The sequence below is a fragment of the Sus scrofa genome, chromosome 7 (genome assembly GCF_000003025.6).
Source record: "Sus scrofa isolate TJ Tabasco breed Duroc chromosome 7, Sscrofa11.1, whole genome shotgun sequence".
Classification (NCBI taxonomy): Eukaryota; Metazoa; Chordata; class Mammalia; order Artiodactyla; family Suidae; genus Sus; species Sus scrofa.
The window spans coordinates 48,611,557-48,636,025 of NC_010449.5; positions in this window are offsets into that span (position 1 = coordinate 48,611,557).

The following is a 24,469-nucleotide window of genomic DNA, read 5'->3' on the forward strand; positions in this document are numbered from 1 at the left end:
GCCACTTTAAGTGCAAATGCATTCTAACTGCCGAGCATTTCTTACAAGCCACTTAGGAGCATGGATTCATGCAGCTCCCTTATTTCTGACCCAGTCAAACCAGCTCACGACTTCACCGCCCTCCCTGACTGCCTGGTGATGGCCGTGGCCATCGCTCCTGGTTTCAACTTCAGTCTCGTTTGCTCCTTTTTGTTTTGAAACAGGATTCTTCTTCTCCTTGGTCTACGTTAGAGAACAGCTACCCTTTCCTTGGAGATGCCCCTTCTCTACCAACGGTAAAGAGGGGAGGACTCTGAGGGGACATGGACCCCATGTCTGCCCCCTGCTGCTCCAAGTCCCTCTACTGCATCTAGGAAAAAGCAGCAGAGACGAGAAAGTGCACAGGCTGGTCAGACCGTCCTGAGTTCACATCTTGACTCTACCACCGACACTGTGACCATGACCGTGCTTACAACCATCACCAAGTCTCCTTTGTCTTCTCTCTAAAATGCCAGTGGTCATAGTGACTTGTGGGGTTGCTATGGAGATTGAACACAGCCAAGTCTGTAAAGCACCTAGAACAGGGCCGACACATGATAAGTGTTAAATAAATGTTCTCCCCTTATACACACGGCCTCAGAATTCAGCTACTGCCTTCATTATTTTGAATTTTACAAAGTCTATTACAAAGATCTGGAAGCAAATGAAACCCCAAGTGATTTTACTGAGTACCATTTGTAGAGTCATGATTCCAGAGTAAGACCTCCAAGGACTCACTCCAATAGATGACTTGCACGGCAGAGCCTACCGTGAGCCTTCTGTGTGCCAGGCGCTGAAGTCGTGTCTGTGACCAGGACACACACAGTCTCTACCTTCTCGGAGATTATCAATAATGGGTGAATGTCCACTGTCAAAGCAGCATAGATGGTTTCTAGGGGTGGGCAGTGGAGATGGAGATTGTTACCAGCAAAGAAGGGGGCTATTATTTTCCCCCAGCTCAGCAGGGCAGGCAGAAGGCATCACGAACCAGAAGAACCGTCATCAGGGAAAGGTGTGTATTTCCAGTCAGGGCTACGGTAAACCCCAGGGGCTGCCTAGAAGGACCAGAAAGAAATGTCCCTTAGAGAGAAACTAGCAATGAGGGGCAGGCCCGGTTCTGGGAAAGTCAACTCCTTTGATCTGGCTCCGCCATGGCTGCAAGAATGTTATAAGAATCTTAATGTCTAAGATGTCTTAGGTAAATGATGCTTAGATAAAAAAGGCACATGATGCAGGGATAGGGTTTATCTAGTAGCCCTTTGACCAGAAGCCTAAAATCGCCGAAGAGAGCAGAGATTGATCACGAGCGTGAGTCAGGCAGTTGGGGCTCCAGCGGTCTCCCTGAGAGGCTTTTCTGCACCATGTGGTTTTGTGCAATTCTCAGAGAAGGAGAAGCTCTGCCACCCGGACCTGTGGCTCAGGAGAAAAATCCATGCGGTCTGAATCACAGGTCAGGATACAGATGCAGCAGGAGGCTGGGTGACCTCTATGCACTGCAGCCAGGTCAACAAGCCCAGAGTGGAGCTCAAGAGGGCACAACCAGGCAGTACAGGGGTCCACAGGGGTCCAAAGAAGACACTGATGCCCTTGGACGGGATCCTTGGCCCCAGACCCTGATACCCACAGCTCAGAGAGTAAGCCCTAACCAGACAGCATACAGTCAGCGCTACTCTGTCTTCTTTGCATCTGCCAAGGAAATTATTTATTAGTCTTGTGTACACGTTTTAAATTGTTTTAACTCTCCTTTTGCTAAGACATTTGTTTTCTCCATATCCTAAAGGTCTTTTTGAGTGAGAAATTTTAGGTCTTCTTGAACTAGAATGACCCCAAACTAGCTATACCCAACTAGTCACTCCAGGGCAGTGGTTCTTTCCTGGAGGTAATTTTGTCTGCCTCCCTCCCCACAGTCCAGGGGTCATTTGGGAATGTCTGAATGTGTTTAATTCCTGTGATTGGGGTGGTGTTATTGGAAGCTGGTGGGATGGGGCTAAACATCCTACAATATGCAGTACAGTCCCCCACAGCTAAGAATTATCCAGCCTAAAGCGTCCATACTACTGAAGGTGGGACACCCTCTCTAGGGCAGGCCTGCCCCTAACATTTGCAGAGTCCAGAACAAGTCCTGATTTGCCAGGAGGCAGCAAATAGCTGCAGTTGTCAGCTCCTCCAGGGCTGCAGAGCCACACCTTGCCTGAGAAGCCATTCCCTGGGTAACTCTCACCTGGTGACTAACTGAGGGGGGGAGGATAAAGGCCTGGCCATCTGGGCCCAAAAGAATGCAACTCTTTTTTTTTTTTTTTTTTTTGCCTTTTCTAGGGCCGCTCCCGTGGCATATGGAGGTTCCCAGGCTAGGGGTCAAATCGGAGCTGTAGCCGCTGGCCTACACCAGAACCACAGCTACGCAGGATCCGAGCCGTGTCTGCAACCTATACCACAGCTCACCCCAACGCCGGATCCTTAACTCCCAGAGCAAGGCCAGGGATCAAACCCACAACCTCATGGTTCCTAGTCGGATGGTTCCTGAGCCACCACAGGAACTCCCAAAAGAATGCAACTCTAAAGCCCCCCTAAGATGAGCAAAATTGTGTCAAGCCTGCATTGCAAAATCTTATCATATTTCACCTCTTCTTCTGCCCAGTTTGACTGGAGTAGCCAGCAGGTGATCAGGTTCTGAAAGGGAGATCCAGAAAATGCACTGTTTACCCCCACTAAGTCCAGCAGGGGTCTCCCCTGTAGGCTGGGGTTGGCGGCAGGAGAGGCTGCTTTAGAACTTGGCTTATGGGTACAATCGGACCCTGGACCGTGCAGGCAGGACCCTGAACTGTGCAAAGCCAAGGACTTGCAATCACGGTAAGGACAGGAAGGTCTTCCCCCTTTGCCTTCACAGATGTTAATCCCTAATAAACAGCTTGCAGCCCAAACAGCTTGCACTCTGTATCAGAGCTGCTGCTGCCAAACCCAACTTGGGACCAGATTTAGAGTGAAAATTCAAGGAGAGGAGGTTTAACCCTGGGGGCTGAATGGCTGTGCGGGGAAAGGCGGGAGCACACCTGAGGAAAGTCAGTTCGAGACCTGGGCCCTCCAGTCTCCCCCCAAAACCAGTAGATGTTGCGGCTGAGAAATGTTGATGCGGGAACTCAGAGAGGTTTGTTTTTTGGAGGGAGGAAGGAGAGGCCCATTAGGGCATTAAGCAGGGGCTACACCCATGTAAGCCATGACGTCACTTTAAATTTCTGGAAATGATTGGTAGTTGGGGGGGGATGAAGGGAGAGGGGGCAGCTGGAGGTAAGATGTATGTGAACTTTATGGGGGGCTGGATGGAGGGAGAGGGCATGAGCCTAAGCACGTCCTCATCCATCTGTGGGTAATGGGCTTTCTCACTGCCTCTGTGCCATGTGGCACATGGCTGATGTCCTACAGGACATGCCTCTGCCTGCTTGGACCCTAACCCCTACACCCCTTCTTCGAAACAGAAACATTTCTGGTGAAGAAAAAAGAAGTTGCCTATTCCAGCTTTGGAGGGTGAACCAATCAATTCAATGAACCAAGAAATCAACTAATTATACTCTTTTTAGTTTGTTTTTTAAACCTCACTTAAAAGCTGTTGCTTGGCTACAATTGAGAAGCTTCATGTGTCTATTAGCAAAAATTGAGATAACTTTCTGGAAATAATTTACGAAAAAACATGACCATATCAGTTATACATAAGCTTTCATATGTTTCTGAAAAAAGGGAAAAAAAGCCAGAATCATATTTACAGTGTTCATAATAATAGCAGCTAACTTCAGTATGTGACTTTAACCAAATGTTTACAAACACTCTTTCTTCGTATGCATAACTCTTTTATAGTATCAGAGAACACTATTGTCCTTTAAAAATCTAGAAGCTCAGAGGGTTTCAGCGACTCTCCCAAGATCCCAAAGCTAAGAATGGCAGAGCACGGCTAATTTCATTGTGCTCAGGTCAGGAGGCAAGAGGTGAAACTGTCATTATCCCAGTTACTGGCTAGGCTACCTAAGGGTCTGTTTGTAAGATCTGTTTGGTTTCTAATTTTGTCCAAAGAGAGGAGTTATCCACACAGTCATCTGGGAAGAGAGCCTGGAATAACATTTTTGTTGCACACACACTGATTTTTTCATACCTGTTAATTAGCGAAACCTATTAAAATGAATGAGATGTCATCAAAGTGGGCACTGTCAGAAGGTGGGACGCATTGTTCTCCTGTGAGCACTCGCCAGCAAGAGGAAGTATCACTTGGCATCTCTATCCATCACTACCTTTTAGCAGCGATGGAGAAGTTTGCCTGTCGTCCTGCAATCTCCTGGCAGCCAAGCTGGCCGGGATCCAGCTCAGCATATTCCTTGTGTGCCCAAAGGGGAAAGTTGGGAATGCTGTTTGCTGGGCGGCTCCTGTCTGCCAACTGCTGGGCACCTTACAGTGTGCTTTATACACATTTTTCCAAGTATTTGCAATGGCCCTGCCTCCAAAGTTCCCAATGATAGAACCTTGGAGAAGAAAGAGGTCATGGTCACCTATGCCTCCTCCTTGAACTTGCCTGGACCTCCACTGCCTGGCAAACATTTCAAAGGCAGAGTTCTGCTCCCATTCACAGCTCCATCAGCATCGATATCTAACCCCCCCCCCCCATTTTCCATGACTTTAGCCTGACACTGGTCTAGTAGTCAGGACATTGAGTGCTGATTTCCATTAAACCTCTACTATTTCATGCCTCCTTGAAATTTCTCATGCTCTTCTTCCTGCTGGGCTGAGGTTCCTCCTCTTCTTTGCTCGGCCAAACCCTTTTCACCCCTCAAGCGTAAGGCAACACCACCCTGAGATCCTTCTTTACCCCCCACCCCGCCGTAGGAGGCATCTATCCTCTGACTCCCTCCTCCTTCAAGTCTTGGCCCCAGGGCTCTATCCATGGTGAACCCTCCCCACCCCCTCAGAGGCTCCCAGGCAAACTCAGACGCTCTCTCCTCAGGGCTCTTACACACCTGAACTCACGGCTCTGCTGCATGTACTACTCCAGAAACAAGGGGAAATATGGTGCTGTCTTTGCAAAGGGGAGCTCTTGGCTGGTTTTGCTTTTTCCGCAGGGCACCGCAAGCCTAATTCTAAGACTACGATGTCCAAGAGAGGCAGCCACATCATTCAGGGAGACTCTCCAAGTTGCAACCTGATGAAGAAGACAACGAAATGTGTGTCCATTCTACAAAAAGAAATAGACACAGTACAGATATTTAAACAGATGGTCTGCTAGAGGGTGTGAACACTCCCATCAGGTTTTCATGCCCATGGTTTACAATTAGAAACTCAAGACTCAGTCTGATCTGGAGCCTGGTGGCTGCCCAGAGCCAGCGTAGGCAGGGAACTCTCTGGGCTAGTCTGGTCTGTGATTTTCTTACGTGCCCTGCAGTGTTCTGTTCCTACACCATCTCGTCTGCACTAGGGTGCCTAATTCTTGCCCTAAAACTCTCTTCTATTTTAGTTCTCGTCTGTACTCATTCTTCGCTCCAAATGCAAACTGAATCCTAGGCCTTTCTTCTGAAAGTCCTGGAATAGTATATATTCTCTATAACCAGACAACTTTTGCAGCTGTGTCTCTCTGTTTTAATATCCTGCTGAACCAATGAGGGAGAATTTATAGCCTTGAGAAGGAAAAATCTCTTCTTATTTCTGGTTACTACTGAAAATTGATCTCTTGGTTGCTCAGTCCCAGGCCTGCTTGTGGAACACCATTAACCAGTCTTCTGGCCAGTGTGGACAGAACATGAAGGTTTAATCCTGTTATGCCCATGGCTTCTGGGTTACCATAGCAATCACTTTGTATTTCTTTTTTCCTTTTTGGGTAAGATTTTTATTTTTTCTATTAAAGTTGATTTAGAATATTCTGTCAATTTCTGCTGTACAGCAAAGAGACCCATTCATATACATATATACATATACACACATTATTTTTCTCACATTATCCTCCAGCATGTTCCATCACAAGTGACAAGGTATAGTTCCCTGCGCTATGCAGCAGGATCTCACTGTATTTCAACCATCTGTTGACATGTCTCTCTCAGCTTGAGATTGGATGCTCTTCAAAACACTAGCAAGGTGCTCCATCTTTCCATTCCCAGCACCAGCACAGAGGCTGGCACAGAATAGACATTCGTAGTTTACTGAGTGAATAAGGAAAATCATTTGTGTCCGAGAGACTCCCGCACAAAGGGGAACTGTGTTATTCGTCTTTGCATCTCACTGCCTAGCACAGTGCCTGCCCAGGACAGAATCTCCAGTGCGTAGTAGATTGGGAAGGTTGTCAAAATGAACGAAGACAATGGAGGGCAGTAGGATGTGCAGAACAGAGGCCGCCTGCCCATCTAAAGAGGAGAATGGCCCTCAGCTCCTGCCCACTGTTGGCACCTAAGAACCCAAGCCTACTGTGGCTAGATTGTCTGTTTTGTCAAGAGAACAGAGAAGCTGTGATGCTCACATAAAATTTCTCTGTACCAAACAACTTATCTGTACCCAAATCCCATCTACTGGTCTGCTCCTTGCCTCAATAGATGCGCCACAACAGGCCAGTGGCTAAGAGACAAGCATCCCAGGTTTACTCCCCTTCAGTGTGAACTGGGACTTGGTCGTGGGAGCCCCCGCATTGTGTCTGCATTTCCACAGGGTTCGCCCTGGCTTCAGAAGCAGGGACTCTAAGGGGCTCGCATCCCTCTTCATCTGTCTCAAGGTCTAAGTGGTTCCAAATCACTGCTCTAATCCAGGTTCTACCTGGGTTTCTATTCCCTTAAGACCAGCTACAGCTTTATAAACTAGCAAGCTGTGTGTCAAAGCTGGTTCCCAGAGTTAAGCACACATTTGCTTGTGGCATAGGTCTTCTTTATCCATTTGTGGAGCCGTCCTTCCACTGGCTGGTATCTTTCTCTCTACCAACCAACAGGCTTGTTTGTGCGTAGTGAGACCAATGGGAAGATGAGGGCGTGGATTGACTGTAGGCAAACTGATGCCTCAAAGGCACCCCCCTGTGCTCTGAGATATAAAATATCTCTCTTGTTGAAGCACTGAGCAGACCTCTTTCTCTCACCAGCAATCCCAAGGAATCAGAAGCCATTGATGTGTGTCCTCAATTTAAATTGTTTTGTCACTGTGCATTACGATGTAATTATCTGCATTAAATTCATTAACCATTGTACCACCTAATTATCCTATGTTTGCAGAGATTTGAGAATTCATGGCATTTCTCTTCCTGAGCAAAATCATTTTGTACAGGCCACACTTCTGTCTCTGTGCCTGGCCAAAGCTTCGAGGTGGCAAGTATGCAGAGTCACAGAAGAACAGCCTGGGAAGCTCAGGAATCGACTCGGTCTGGACAGGGGAGAAACAATGAAAGAAGGGCAGCCTGGAGCCCAGAGACCAGAGGGTGGCCTGCTCTTGCCTTCAGCTCAGACCCAGGCTCCCGTCTCCTTCTGCCTGAACTTATGACATGGCTTAAGCCTGGCTACCTCCCAGCAGCCCCCAGTGCTGTGAGGACTTTAGGGGCTCAGCCCCGTCTCTCTTCTGGAACTAACTGAGGGTGGGGTGAGTCCTCTTAGACTTTCTTTTCTTTTCTTTTCTTTTCTTTTTTCCTGTCTATTGTCTTTTTAGCGGCATATGGAGGTTCCCAGGCTAGGGGCAAATCAGAGCTGTAGCTGCCGGCCTACACCAGAGCCACAGCAACGCCAGATCCGAGCCACATCTGCGACCTACACACAGCTCACGGCAACACAGGATCCTTAACCCAGTGAGCAAGGCCAGGGATCGAACCTGGGTCCTCATGAATACTAGTCAGGTTCGTTAACCACTGAGCCACGAGGGAAACCCCCTCTTAGAATTTCTAATCCCCCCTTGATCCTTCTCAGCCTGTAGATGGAAAACATGTGACTTGGAGACTGATTTTGGAATAATTTCACCAACTTCAGCAAGTCATTTCACCTTTTCAAGACTCCATTTCCTTATTCACAAAATACTGCACACAGTTACTGGTAGGGATTAAACATTTTGTATTCATTCTCAGCATAGAGTAAGTGCTTATGTTATTTTTCTAGGGACTGCTGTAACAAAATATCACAAAGTGGCTTGAACAACAGAAATTAGTTTTCTCACAGTTCTGGAGGTTCCAAGTCCAAGATCAAGATACCAACAGGGTTGGTTTCTGGGGAGCCCTCTCTCTCTGAACTCTAAATGGCCATTTTCTCAGTGTGTCCTCCTGTGGTCTGTGTCTCTGTGTGCACAAATCCCTAATAGATTTTCCTCTTCTCATAAGGACACCAGTCCTATTGGATGAAGTCCCACCCTTATGACTGATTTAACCTTAATTGCCTCCCTAAAGGGCAAATCTCCAAATACATCAAGTGCATCAGGTGTTTGAGCTTCTATATATGAATTTTAGGGGACATAATTCAAGCCATCACAGTGCTCAATATAAGTCTGGTCATATCTTTCTTCTCTTTTCTTCTAATTGTAAAGGCAATGAAAGAATAAAATGGAGGGATATTTTACAATCCATAAGCATTAGGGTGTTAACCAAGAATGTGCTATGGGTGCCCAGTTGTGTCTTTATGAAGTCTACAGTATTTCATGTTAGAACTGAAGACCTACAAGGAGACCTTCACATGAGCCCATCCTGCAGTAAACACACTAAAAAACAGAGAGGAAAAGGGAAATCTGGACATGGAAAACTACTGGGAAAATCCTGGATGCCCAGCCACCCATTTAAAAAAGGTCATGGATAACAGTAAGGATGTCGAAGATACATTAACAATAGATCAGGAGAAAATGGAATTGATCATTGAAAATTAATTTAATTAAATTTGTGGTTCACAAAAAACTACAAATAACTACAACTAAAAAAAGAAAAGTTAGAAAAAATAAAGTAGTATCAAAACCCAGATTTTAACAATGAAGAAAGGAATGAGAAAGGAGGACAAAAGAAAAGAGTAAAAACCTGTAAAATCGTTCATGGGCTACAAAGGAAAGTTAAAGGTTGAACTTGCCTAGAAAGTTTAGCAATGACGATTGTAGTCAGAAGAAGTGTTCATAGCATGTCTCATTAATTGACCATAAATTAGCTTTTAAAAATCAGAGAGTTCCCTTTTAAAATTCTTTAAGACAGAAAATGACATCTATTATAACCATGTATCAAAACATCCATCAAAAATCCAAAGAGAAGACAGAGGACAAGTACACGTAAAGTGGGATGACAGGTGACAAACACAGCATGATGACAATAAAAATGAGTGTTAGTGGCCCATCAAGATAGTCAAAGATTGTCTTGTTTTATTTTTATTTTTCTACTTTTTATGTTTTAATTTTTATTTTTGGCTGCACCTGCGGCATGCAGAAGTTCCAGAGCCAGGGATCAAACCTGCACCACAGCAGTGACAATGCTGGATCCTTAACCACTAAGCTACCAGGGAACTCCAAGATTGTATTTTTTATTTTTTATTTCATTTATTTATTATTTGTCTCTTTTTAGGGCTGCACCCAGGCATATGGACGTTCCCAGGCTAGGGGTCAAATTGGAGCTGTAGCCACTGGCCTACTCCACAGTCACAACAACGCCAAATCCGAGCTTCATCTGTGACCTCCACCACAGCTCATGGCGACCCCAGATCCTTAACCCACTGAGCAAGGCCAGGGATCGAACCTGCATCGTTATGAATGCTAGTCAGATACATTTCCACTGAGCCATGACAGGAACTCCCCAAGATTGTATTTTTCTAAAGTTACCTTTAAATTACGGGAACTCCCCAAGATTGTATTTTTCTAAAGTTACCTTTAAATTGCCCATAAAATATGTTTATGCAGTAGAAAGATTCTAAAAGCTAAAAATAAATTCATGGGCCAGAATATGCCTGTCAAATTCAAACCAAGGAACAGTTGGATTAATTCTAGTGTTTAAAAATAAAAATTTAACATAAGACTTGCAAGCACATAAAGCAAAAACCATAAAAATACATGAGAAATGAAACAAAGACATGCTTGGGTGAGAGAAAGTAATTTCCCATTATCAGTGTATTACAGATCCAAGTAGACAGAGATTAAATAGGAACATAGGAAAAATGAAAGACACAATAAATGCAGTATATCCAACAGACTTATACCAAATTTCATAAACCACAAATATGGATTACTTTTTCTTTTCAAGTATGTACACCTGGTCTATAAGTAAAAAATAATCACATACTAAATCATATCTACAAACAGACAAGAGCAGAAGTTTTTAGATAATGCTTTTGGGATCACAATGAAGCAAGTTAAAAATTCAAATAGACATTAAAAAGAAAACTACTCAAACATAGAAACTAGGAAAAATGCCCCACACAACAAAGAGGAAATTGAAACCATGAGAGGCAGAAAGAGGCACGGAAAGATGGCAGAATGAAAAAGAGAATGAACTTAACACTTTGGGAGCAGAAAATCATAGCCAGGGAAAAATAAAAGAAATAAAACAATATCAGAAAAAAAAATTGAAAGAAAGCATGGAATGAGATGGAAAGGCAAAAGAAAAAAGAAAAGAAATGCAGTAAAATGTAGGGTTTAAAGAGCTCCAAAGCTGAAGTCACATGAACCAGGGGTTAATTAGCTTCACTCCAACACACACAACTCTGCAACCCTTGAAACATTTGGTTAATTTCTCTGTGACCCATTTTCCCATGTTTCTCATCTGTAAAATATGGGTAACAGTGCCATTTTTATAGGGTTGTTGTAAAAATTAAATTCAATAATGTCTGGTAAAGCTCAAAGCTCAGTGGTGAAAAACTGATAAAGGCAAAATGGATCTTAAGAGGCAGAAATGGTAGTTACCGTTTCTGTAAGCAGTAATAGCGTGACTAAAAGCTGCAGCTTTGAAAGGAAATCAGAACAACCAAACAGAGAAGCCCCTGGTCAACCTTTTAATAATATAAGAAATACAAAATATATCATTAAAAATGAGAATGAGAATCTAGTAACTAATAGTAAGGGAAAAGTTTATAGTATGCAGCCATGTTACACATAATTGTAGGATAGGAAATTAACCAATTTCAAGGATAGATAATCTCCGCACGTGTGTGTGTATGTGTGTGTGTGTGCATGCGACCGTTTGTATGCATAAACATGACATAACACACACTCACACACCCCCAAAATAGGATCGAAGGCCAAAAGGAAATATGAGTAAGTCCTTAAAATTTCCGAAAGGCCCTCATGGATTTATCGATAAAGCTGTCTAAGTCTTTTGGACACCTACAATCTCCACCCAACACCATCAGTTCTCAAGCATTAAAATAAATTCTAATTCATCTTCTTCATTTCTAATATCCACACTTGAAGAAAGTAAAAGGTACAAAGATAAAATTCAGATTGATTAAAAATCTAATTGAGAAAGACAAATATCATATGATATCACCCACACATGGAATCTTTAAAAAATGATGCAAATGAATTTATTTACAAAACGGAAATAGACTCATAGACGTAGAAAACAAACTTAAGGTTATCAAAGGGGAAAGGGGGAGTGGAGGGATAAATTAGAAGTTTGGAATTAAAATATACACTTTACTATACATAAAATAGATAACCAACAAGGACCTACTGTATAGCACAGGGAACTATACCTAATATCTTGTAATAACCCATAGTGGAAAAGAATCTAAAAAAGAGTGGTATATACATATGAAACGGATCACTTTGCTGTGTAACTGAGACCAACACAACATTGTAAATCGACTATATTTCAATCAAAATTTTATAAATACAAAATAAATTATTTATTTATTTCTAGGGCCACACCTGTGGCATTTGGAAGTTCCCGGGCTAGGGGTCAAATCAGAGCTTCAGCTCAGCCTACACCACAGCCACAGCAACATGGGATCTGAGCTGGGCCTGCAACGTATACCATAGCTCATGGCAACACTGGATCCTTAACCCACAGAGTGAGGCCAGAGATTGAACCCGCATCCTCATGAACACTAATTGTGTTCATACCCCACTGAGCCACAACAGGAACTCCCTGGAATAACAAATTTTTGTTGAGAAAAAGTTTAATAGATTTTTAAATAGAGAAAAAGTTTAATAGACTTTAATAGATTAGTAGAAAATATCAGAGTATATTTTTATAGGCTAAGGGTGGGGAATTATTTCTTAAACAAAGGTAAAAAGCACTGATCACAGAGGAAAGTATTTTAAAATCTGACTACATCAAAATGACAATTTTGTGTTGTGGTATAGTCGATGTATAATAGTCTATACGTTTCAGGGTATAGCATGGTGATTCACAATTTTTAAAGGTTATACTCCATTTATAATTATAAAATATAAAATATATTGTGCTGTACAATATATCCTTGTTGTGTATTTATTTTGTACACAGTAGTTTTCACTTCGTAATCCCTCCCCTATTTTGCCCCTCCTCCCTTCCCTCTCCCCACTAGTGACCACTAATTTGCTTTCTATATCTGTGAGTTGGCTTCATTTTGTTATATTCACCTAATTAATTTTATTGTTCAGCTATCACACCGTACTTGCCTTTCTTTATCTGACTTATTTCACTCTGCATAACACCCTCCAATTCTATCCGTGTTGCTGCAAACAGCAAAATTTCATTCTTTTTCATGGCTGAGAGGTATTCCATTATATATATGTACCACATCTTCTTTATCTATCCCTCTGTTTTTGGACACCTAGGTTGCTTCCCTATCTTAGCCATTGTAAATACTGCTGGTGTAAACACTGGGGTGCATTTTTTTTTGTCTTTTTGCCTTTTCCGGGGCCTCTCCTACAGCATATGGAGGTTCCCAAGCTAGGGGTCTAATCAGAGCTGTAGCCGCCAGCCTACACCAGAGCCACAGCAATGCATGATCCAAGCTGCGTCTGCCACCTACACCACAGCTCACGGCAACGCAGGATCCTTAACCCACTGAGCAAGGCCAGGGATCAAACCTGCAACCTCATGGTTCCTAGTCGGATTCGTTAACCACTGAGCCATGACGGGAACTCTGCATGTATATTTTTGAATTAGTGAGGGTTTTTTTTTTTTGGTGTATATATATATCCAAGAGTGGAATTGGGGGGTCATACAGTAGTTCTATTATTAGTTTTTTTGAGAAATCTCCATACTGTTTTCCACAGTGGCTGCACCAATTTATATCTCCACCAACAGTGTGCAAGGGTTTCCTTTTCTCTACATCTTCACCATTTGTTATTTCTGGCCTTTTGATGATAGACATTCTGACAGGTGTTAGGTAATATCACATTGTGGTTTTCATTTGCATTTCTCTGATGATTAATGACGCTGAGCATCATTTCATGTGCCCCTTGGGTATCTATCCGTCTTCTTTGGAAGAATGTCTATTCAGGTCTTCTGCCCATTTTTTAATTAAGTTCTTTGGTTTTTTGCTTTTGAGCTACATGAGCTGTTTACATATTTTGAACATTAACCCTTTACCTGTCATATAATTTGCAAATATCTTCTCTCATTCAGTAGGGTTTTTTAAAATTTTTTAAATTTTTATTTGTCTTTTTAGGGTCACACCCATGGCATATGGAGGTTCCCAGACTAGGGGTCGAATAGGAGCTGTGGCTACTGGCCTACACCACAGCCACAACAACGTGGGATCCGAACCATACCTGTGACCTACACCACAGCTCACAGCAAGGCCGGATCCTTAACCCACTGAGCGAGGCCAGGGATTGAACCTTTGTCCTCATGGGTGCTAGTCAGATTCGTTTCCATTGAGCCACAACAGGAACTCCCTTTGTTTGTTTGTTTTTGCTGTGCAAAAGCTTACAAGTTTGATTTGGTCCTGTTTGTTTATTTTTGCTTTTCCTCTGCTTTAGGAGATAGACTCACAAAAACAATACTACAATTTATATCAAAAATGTGTTTTATTCTGGGAGTTTTATGTTTTTGGCTTTACCTTTAGGTCTTCAATCCATTTTGAGGTTATTTCTGTATATGGTGTTAGAGAATGATCTGAAAATGACAATTTTTGGTATAAAAGTAAAGTTTAATAAAAAGATTAGAAAAGATACGCGTGGTACCTCTAAAGATAAAGGATTAATTTCCAAAATACCTAAAGAACTTTTACAAATTAATAAAGAAAAGAAAAATACAGAGTTCCCATTGTGGCTCAGTGGTAACAAACCCGACTACTATCCATGAGGACTCGGGTCCAATCCCCGGCCTCACTCTGTGGGTTAAGGATTCGGTGTTGTCATGAGCTGTGGTGTAGGTCACAGAGGTGGCTAGGATCCCAAGTTGCTGTGGCTGTGGGGTAGGCCGACAGCTGCAGCTTCAATTTGACCCCTAGCCTGGGAACTTCCATATGCCATGGGTACAGCCCTTAAAAAAAAAAAAAAAAAAAAAAGAAAGAAAGAAAGAAAAGAAAAGAAACAGAAAATAGAAAGGTAGAAAACAGAATGAGCAAAGATCTGAAGATACACAATGCATGACATAAAAAATTGAAATACCTCTATATTCTCTAAAATTAACACAAATCACAGCAAAATCAAGGAAAGTATTCTGGGAGGATCCTTATCAGCTGTATTGCAGTGACATAGCGACATCACTACATCGCAGTGACATAGGTTTGGACTCTCTCTCTCTTTCCACCCCCATTCCTGCACTGTATTTGGAAATGGAATAGACATTTGTCTGTATATCTTGCACTGAATGTGCTACTCACATAATAGGTCCACAATAAATGTGGAACTGCTGAACTGAATGTTGAATTATATTAGGGGCACAAAGAAAAAGGTTATTTACAAAAGAGGAAATCCCGCTAGAAAACTGACATATGGAAAAAGATTCAGCCTCCCCAGTGATCAAAAAAATTGCAAATTAAAACAGCCAGGCATTATCATCTTTCACCTACTTCATTAGCAAGAAGTCAAACAAGATCACAGCCTGGCGGCCTCAAGCAACAGGGCGGCCAGGTTGTAACCACTCCCACCCCCTCCTTGGAGTGGAAGGTGCTGAAGATTTACCATGATGGTTTCAGCACTGCTGTTTCTTTGATTTGCTTACAAAAAAATGCAGGAAAAACCAAGCGTAAGCACCTTGGCTGCCAGAGACCCCGAATGCCCCATCTTTCTCTACTAGCAGTTACTGAAAACCTCGAAAGGCAGGTTTAATTTCCTCTGCCTGTTCATCTGAGATCTGGTTTCCCAGGCAGCGGAGGCGCTGGGTGAACGCAGGGAAACCCATCCATCAATTTTGTGGCTGCCATAGCATGGAGATTGTGAATCTTGCAATAAAACAAGATTAATGGGCTTGACTTCAGTCGGTTTGACATTTCAGCAATGAGGGTTGTGTTTGCCAGCTTTCTACATCCCTTTCCTTCTTGTCTCCCAGCCATTTTGTGATCACCAGCCAGGTCCCTTCTGCTCCCTGGGATTCCTGAAGAGAATCATGGAAAAGGAGCATCGTAGTGTGAAAGCCGAAAAGGCAAATCGCTCTGATTTCTTCAAAGGCTGATGGAGATTTCAGTGGGAAGTGGCCTCTCCCAGCCATGGTGATGGGACCAAACATTAGTTATTTAATTGTTTCAGTCATCGTTTCATCCAATGAAATGCTCCTACTGTGTATCCAGCACTGTGTGGGCACTTGGGAGAGGGGAGAGGAAAAATACAGAGAATTAGAAGGTGATTTCTCTAAAGGAGACTGAAGACTGTTGGTTTGGTCAGAGCTCAGGGACAGGCTTCTAAATAAAAGTACAGGGAAGGAGCAAATGAGTTCTAGATGTTGGGACAGGCTTCTTGGGGAAAGTGGGGCTTGAGCTGGATTGTAGAAGATGAGGGACATTCTATGGGGAGGTAAACAGCACGGGGAGATGCTTGGAAGCGGAGGGCAGGAAGTGACCCTGGAGATGCCTCTATGCTGTCTCAGGTGCTGTGTTTGCCTATAAATCCAGCTTGGACCCTCCATTCACGGGTACTTCTCTCCCTCCAGAGCGCTCCCTTCTCTGCTCCCCTTTTCTGCATCTCTTCCTCCCCTTACTTATGTCGATGTTGTTGTAGTTGCTATACTGCTTTATAGCTCTTATTTTCTTAAGTTGATCGCAAATGATTATTCACATTGCCTTGTAATTCTGATTTTGATATATCCATCTCCTGGCAGAGCTACTGAATCGCAGAGTATCTGGAACAGAGTATGTGCTCAGATAATGTTTCTTGTTCTTACCGAATTCCTTCAGATTGATTAATTATATGAGGTGGCAGGGGCGTGGACCAGAGCTGAGAGGGAGGAAGGGGAGGAAAATATGAGCAGTAGTTTCAACAGCTCACCTCTCCCTGCACCTGCTAGTACATTTAATTTGTACCACAGATCTCTGGAAGAGGGTGCTGTTAATAACCCCAAAGCACAGATTGGGGGGTGGAAGTAGAGGTCACGTAACTCTGAGTCTCACAGTCAGTGAGCAGAGGAACTTGCTGTAGAGACAGGCAGCTGGCTGTCAAACCCTCTCTTAGACTGTGATGATGGGCACCGCTTTGGCAGCCAGGAGACTTGTCACTTCAGGTAACAAACGGGTGGCTTAGAATCCTGAAGTCTGAGAGGGAAATCTATCCCACTCCTGTCTAAGTCCATTCGGGCTGCAGTAGCACAATACCAGAGACTGGATGGTTTAAAAGCAGCAAACACCCACAGTTCTGGAGGCTGGAAATCCAGGATCAAGATGCTAGCAGATTCAGTGTCTGGTGGCGGAACTCTCTGGGCTTTCCTTTTGTAAAGACCTTAATCCTAATCATGAGGACCCCACCCTCAAGGCCTGATCACCTCCCAAAGGCCCTACCTGCAAATACCCCCATATTGGGACTTAGGATTTCAACATAAAGGTTTGGGGAAGGGGACACAAACATTCAGCCTATAGAATTTCCTTACTCAGCATAAGAATACTCATAATTAGCCTTAACAATAGTTGTATATTTTCTACCTGTTTAAATTCAAACTTCATTTAGTTGACAGGGCAACCTATGGTTTAAAGTGAAGCGTGGAAAAACTTAATTTAAAAGTATGACGTTTGTGATTTCGAATATTTTGGGATTTATAATAATACTGATAATAACAATAAAGCTGTGCTAAGCATTCGACATGCATGCTTTTATTTACTTCTCCAACACCCAATGAGGCATACGCTATTATTTTTATTCCCATCAAACAATGAAAAGACCTAGGGCTGGTTACATTAAAAATAACAAAAATGACAACAAAAACTCCCCAGGAGCAAGGAATCATGGTAATTTTTTAAAGATCTGCGAAGATGCTAAGTTAAGGGTGGGCAGAGGTATATCAGAAAAACATGAGAAAAAACAAAGATTGTAATGTCAAGACAGACAAGGTAGAGTCCAAGGGTAAAATATAACAGAAACGGAGGGAATAGACTATTTTTGTTGTTGTGAGAGTTCATTCATAACTGTGTGAACCTTTATCAAGTTGCCTTGTTAACAAAACTTTGCATCTAGATGCTTTTAAGAAAAAGGAATTGAAAGAATAGCAATGAGATAGATCAGTATACTTTTCTCAGCGCTTTGCAGATGAAGAAGGTATATAATAAACACGAATATAAAGGTCCTAAATAATAAAATTAGGAGGGCAGATTTAACAAATTTACATTACAACCTGGGCCCTATAAACTTTTTTTCACTGTTTTCACTTTTTTATCAGTGCCCATAAACCTGGTGTATATTGGAATATAAAGACAATTTTAATAAGAATTTTGTTCAAGTAGAAACTTTATGGACTCATTTTTCAAGCCTAGCACAATCATTATTTTCAAAATCAAATCACCTGAAAAAATTTAAAAGCAATGCCCTAAGTATTTCTACGGTGAAAGAAAAAAAAAATCTAAACAGCAATAATAAAATGCTAAGAAAAATGAAACAAGAATGCTACACATTGATACCTCAGCAATAATAAAAACAAGCTATTATATTAAATTTATTTACTACTGAGGGAGAATGAATAAAGATAAATCAAGCATTTAACTCCATATATTAAAGACAGAAGGGAAAAAATAGAAGAAGAAAGAACAATATGAACAAAAATTAATAGTTTTTTTAAACTGAATTGATAAATATACCCAAAGGATGATTTTTTTCATTAAACCCATACTCTAGGCAAAACTAGTCTAATCAGGAAAAATGAGTGATTATTCAAAATTAGAACTAAGGATGGATATCTAGTTATAGATAAGAAAGAATTTAAAGAATAAAACTTCGGGAATTCCCATTGTGACTCAGTGGGTTACAAACCCAATTAGCATCCATGAGGATGCAGGTTCAATCCCTGGCCTTGTTCAGTGGGTTAATGATCCCTCATTGCTGCAGCTGTGGTGAAGGCTGGCAGCTGCATCTCTGATTCGACCCCTAGCCTGGGGACTTCCATATGTTGTAGGTGCAGCCCTAAAAAGAAAAAAAAAAAGAAAAAGAATAACACTTTAAACTCTATCCTAAGAGATTAGAAAGTCTGGATTTAAAATACTTTAAAATAATACCCCCAGAGACATCCAAGTTCCTGCTCTGCATCCCCATGGATACTCTCTGTTCCACAGTACCCGTGACCCATCTATAGAGTCCTAGGGCTCCTAGGTCATAACTGTGATACCAGAGGTCAATAAAAACATTAGTTACCAAAACTGACTCCAAAAGAAATAGAAACAATAAGCACTACAGTAAATAGTAAGGAGATAGATGCAAACTATTGGCTTTGGATTGGATAAGCAATGAGATCCTGCTGTATAGCACTGGGAACTATATCTAGTCACTTATGATGGAGCATGATAATGTGAGAAAAATAATGTATACATGTATGTGTGACTGGGTCAATTTTCTGTACAGCAGAAAATTGACAACACTGGAAACCATCTATCATGGAAAAAATAAAAATCATTAAAAATAAGCAAATAAATAGTAAGGAGATAAATAGCTAGAAATTCTCCTTTCTCCACTAGACCATGAGCCAAGTAGGGGTAAGGACCACAGTTAATCACATTATATTCATAGTATATATTATTCATATTCACAATCAGTATGGTTCCAAAATAAATACAGACACATAAATCAATGGGATAGCATAGAGAGCCCAGAAATAAACCTACACATACATAATCAACTAATCTTTGACAAGGATGCCAAAAATATATAATGGGGGAAGGAGTGTCTCTTCAATAAATGGTGCTGGGAAAACTGGATATCCACATGCAAAAGAATGAAACTGGACCATTATCTTACACTCATGAAAATTAACACAAAAATGGATTAAAGTTTAACTAAAAGACCTGAAATCATAAAACTTTGAGATGAAAACACACTCAGAAAGAGTTAGTGTTTTCAGGACATAGAGAACAGAATTGTGGTTGCTAAGGGAGAGAGGGGAGGGAGTGGGATGGACAGAGAGTTTGGGGTTGTTAGATGCAAACTATTACATTTAGAATGGATAAGCAATGAGGTCCTGCTGAACAGCACAGGGAACTGTATTCAATCTCTTGGGACAGAATATGATGGGAAATAGCATAAGAAAAAGAAGGTATATATATGTATATGAATGACTGGGTCACTATGCAGTACAGCAGAAATTGACACAATATATCCTCTAATAAAAATAAAATAAAATTTAAAAAAGAAAAGATATCGACACCTTCATGTTCATTGAATCATATTTACAATAGTCAGGACATTGAAACAACGTAAGTGTCCACCTATCGATGAATGGATACAGGAAAAAAAAAAGTGTGTGTGTGTGTGTGTGTGTGTAAAATGAAAGAAATACTGTTCGGCTATGATAAACAAGGATATCCTGCCCTGTATGGCAATACGGATGAACCCTGAGTAAATTATGCAAGTGAAGTTAAGTCAGAGAAAGACAAATATCGTATGATCTCACTTTTATGTGGAATCTGAAAAAACAAAACAAAAAACCTAACTCACAGATACTGAGAAAAGATTGGTGGTTGCCAGAACTGGGGTGTGTGTGTGTGTGTGTTTGTGTGTGTGTGTGTGAGTGAAATGGGTAAAGGCAGTCAAAATCACCAACTTAAATTAAGTCCTGGGAAAGTCATGTACAGCCTGGTAACCATGTTAACAATATTGAATTGAATGTTTGAAAGTTGCTAAGAGAATAGATCTTAAAAGTTTTCATCACAAGACAAAAAATTTGTAACCAGGTGTGGTGAAGGATATTAACGAGACTTATCGTGGTGATCATTTTGCAAAACATGCCTAAACCAAATCATTATGTTGTACACCTAAAACTAACACAATGTTCTATGTCAATTATATCTCCATTTTTAAAAATTTACTTAAAAAATTGATATGGAATGACCTACAATTTATACCTGAGAAAGCTAGGTATAAACCAATTTACTATGTGTGTAATATACACAATATACACACACTATACATATATATATACACACAAACACAGAGACACACATATATGTATACTGTAAATATTTATACACACATGCCTACATATATGCAATGTATGTATAATCTAGATATGTACGCAGTATCTCAGGAAGGACACACAAGATTCCAGCATCAGTATTTGCCTCAAGAGAGGGGCATTGGGTGATGGGGGCAGAGGAAGAGGGATCCTTTCTTTCACTATGATCCCTTTTCAACGTTTTGAATTTTGTACCTATGTGTATATTGCCCATTTAAAAAACAAACAGGGAAAATTTCTGAAAAATATATTAGAAACTATTCGCACTAAAACTACCAAAAACTATTGCAAAGAAAAAACACTCTAAATAGGAAGCAAGGAGTTCCCATAGTGGCGCAATGGTTAACGAATCCGACTAGGAATCTTGAGGTTGTGGGTTTGGTCCCTGGCCTTGCTCAGTGGGTTAAGGATCCAGCGTTGCTGTAAGCTGTGATGTAGGTTGCAGACGCGGCTCAGATCCCGAGTTGCTGTGGCTGTGGCGTAGGCCAGCGGCTATAGTTCCGATTAGACCCCTAGCCTGGGAACCTCCATATGCCATGGGAGCGGCCCTAGAAAAGGCAAAAAGACAAAAAATAAATAAATAAATAGGAAGCAAATTGGGCAAAAGAGAAGACCAAATCATTTGCAAAAGAAGAAGGGCCAGTCAACAATTGTTCAGTCTCACAAAGAAAAAGCCCCCAACCCCACGGTTTTTCAACCCAAAGTGCCAGAGGGGCCAGTGCTATGCTTAGATCCTCTAGCATGTCTCCCCAGAGGGATGGAATAAAGAGGAAGGAAGGGGCTGGGAAGGAGAGAGGCGGAAGAAGGAGGGAGGGAGGGAGGGATGGAGGGATGATTTCTGATCTCATCCTTGGGTGGGGAGGGATCAGCAGAAGACAGGATCCCAGACCACACCTTTACTTTTTAAACCTAAGGCTTGTTGTTCCTTACAGTATTTATCAGCACAGCCCCATGCAAATGTATGTGGATTTTCTTCCCTTTCTCTGTTTCAAAGTAAAAGTCTTAATGAGTCAAAAAAGGGAGCCTTAGGAAGAGATTCTGAATGAGCTCAACGGCCTCCCTCAACAGTTGACTGTTTCTAGAATAGTCACAATGACAACTAGACTATGAAATGATCCAAATGCTCAACAATGACAAGGTGTTAGTCTACTTTTAATATCTCACCTCGTTTCATTCCCCCATAGCCCTGTAAATTAAGATTTATTTCCCTTGTATACACGAAGACATGGAGGCTCCGAGCATTTAGGTAAGTTTTCAAACATCCCACGTGCCAAAGGTGGGGTGGCCAGGATTTAAAACCAGGCTGCACCATCCTCTTAGATGATGTCCAGATGGAGACCACTTTCTCTCTACCTCACAAGGCTGTACAGATAGTGTGGAAGGGACGGCCAACTTTACTATCAGGGATGGGTAGGTCCCACCCCACCTCCCATGGATCAGGGCCAGAGGAAGCAGACAGAGCCAGAACTGGCCACTTGCAGAGAGAGAAATGATTAACAAATCAATGAGATTAGTTTCCATGGATACCATCCACCCAACATGACATCAGTGTGTCCGTGGAAGGATGAAGGAGATTCTGAAGTCTTAATAATCAGCCTAAAGGAAGACAAGCTGTCAGGCTGAAAATTCTAAGATCCCCTTGCTCAACCTTTGTTGAAACAACACTGGGCCAAGCAATAGAGTGGACAAAGAACTATACTGCAGCCAACAAAGTTTTTGTTGACTAATCAGGAATTTAAGAAAAGTGAAGTTGGATGAATCACTAGTCCGTGTCCATATCTATCTGGGAGAGACCTTATCTGAAAATCAGCACCTCAGACACTAAGTGTCACCTCTTGTCCGTCCTCCCTTCACTGCGCCTTTTTGGTACTTGACACAGCTGATCACACCTGCCTTCCTTACTGCCCCCTGCATCATTCCTTCCTCCGTGTCCTAACCTGGATCTCTCCTCTGAACATCCCAGCTGTTTGTCTGACCTCCACCTTCTCCAGTGACCAGGACTTCCAGGAGTCCTTACTGACCATCCCCAGGCAGCATGTCCACCCCATGTCCACTGATGTCCCTCTAGCACCTGTAACTTTGTCCCAGATGAAACCCTCTTCCCTCCCCTTCCTCCTCCTCCTTCAATGCCTATGGGAGTTAATGAGACCACCATCCTTCTAAGCATCCTAAGAAGTAGATGAAACTGTTCCTTTGCTCCACCTCCAGAGTTCAATCAGTAATCATTTTCTGACAATTCTTCCTCCTCAGTATCTCACAGATCTACCCTCTCTTTTTCATTTCCATTTATATAATCTTGGTGTAGGCCCCCATCATCTCAAACCCCTCTCTACTGAAAGTACCTCCTAATTTGTCTTTTTGCAACATATCTAACCCTTGTCATGTGCCATCATCAGTGCCAACTTTCTAAAAATACAGCCAGGCTTTCACTGTTTAAAAGCCTCCATTGTTCCTGAGTCCACAGAGCACATTATAAAAATCTGACCTCATCTCTTTTTCTTGTCTCTGTTCCCTTCCCTCTTCTATCTCATGGTCCCTGTCACTCACTGAGGGAGGTGTCCAGCCTCTTGGCTGGGACCCACACACCCGCTCTCCACTCAGGGGAGGCCCACTTGTCCTTCCAAACTGGCCCTGACTCTCCCCAGAGGGAAAGCCTTTCCTGACATCCTAGAGAACAGCACCTCCTCTGGGATGTGCCCACAGCTCTTTGTTCATCGACCAACAACACAAAGGAGAGAGATTAAAAAAAAAAAAAAAAAAAAAAAAAAAAAAAGTAGCCAATTCATATTGGCCTTGTGAGTCATGCACAATGCTCATCACTAACTCAATGCACATTATCTCTGTCATCCTCACCAGAGCCTTCTGAGCCCACCTTCTTTAAAGGCAAAGAAGCTGTCATCTGCACGTGTGTTCAGAATTGTCTGTTGACTTATCCATCTTCCCAGTAGGCTATATACAAGCTCCGGGGGATAGAAATGGTTATGTGTACATTCCCAGTGTCTGGCAAAGACCAGACACATGATCAAAGCTCATTAAATCCTGAATGGAGGCAGGAGGAGAGGGAAACGGAGGATAAAAAAGGAAGGGGGGAGTCTTCGTCATGGTGCAGTGGAAAAGAATCCGACTAGGAACCACTAGGTTGCAAGTTCGATACCTGGTCTCGCTCAGTGGGTTAAGGATCCGGCACTACCAGGAGCTATAGTGTAGGTCATAGATGCGGCTCTGATCTGATATTGCTGTGGCTGTGGTGTAGACCAGCAGCTGTAGCTCTGATTCGACCCCTAGCTGGGAACATGCATATGCTGCTAGTGTGGCCCTAAAAAGACAAAAAAAAAAAAAAAAAAAAAAAAAAGGAAGAGAGAAGTATAGAAGGAAAACATTTTGGACTCTTACTAGCCTCAACCTCACAATTCTTCAACAAGATTCTTTTCTCTTTGCTCTGACTTCACACATACCAAATATCCTTCTGCTACTTTGTAATCTGTCCCCTGAGCACGCCTTCCCCATCATTGGTCCAGGCTCTCCAATAACAAATTAATAAAGTTTTCCTGGCCTCTACTTGGCCTCCCATGGGTTTAATGTGACTGGGGTCATCAGGATCTGGCTCCTCTGTGTGACCAAGAAAGCCAAGGTTAAGAGCATCCGAAGCTGGCTGCAGACCTTGTGCAGCCTCCAGGAAGGTGTCAATCCACCTTGCCCTGCTCTACCATCCCCCAGGCCACACCTAAACGCTTCCTCCGCCTCTCCCAATACTGTCTCTCAAACCACCTTCGCTGCACCAGACAAGCGATGCACCAAGTCCCTTGATTTCCTGGTTATTTCAGGTTCCCTCCCCAGACAGCTCCTGGGGCCTAAAGCTGATCTCATGCTCAGCTCTCTATATGTCAGGTTGACAAGCGTCCCAGCTGGCTGGCTCATCAAGCTGAGTCTTTCTTGCCTTAAAACAGCAAAGAAGCCGGCTTCTGATTACCAACAAAATGACTCCAT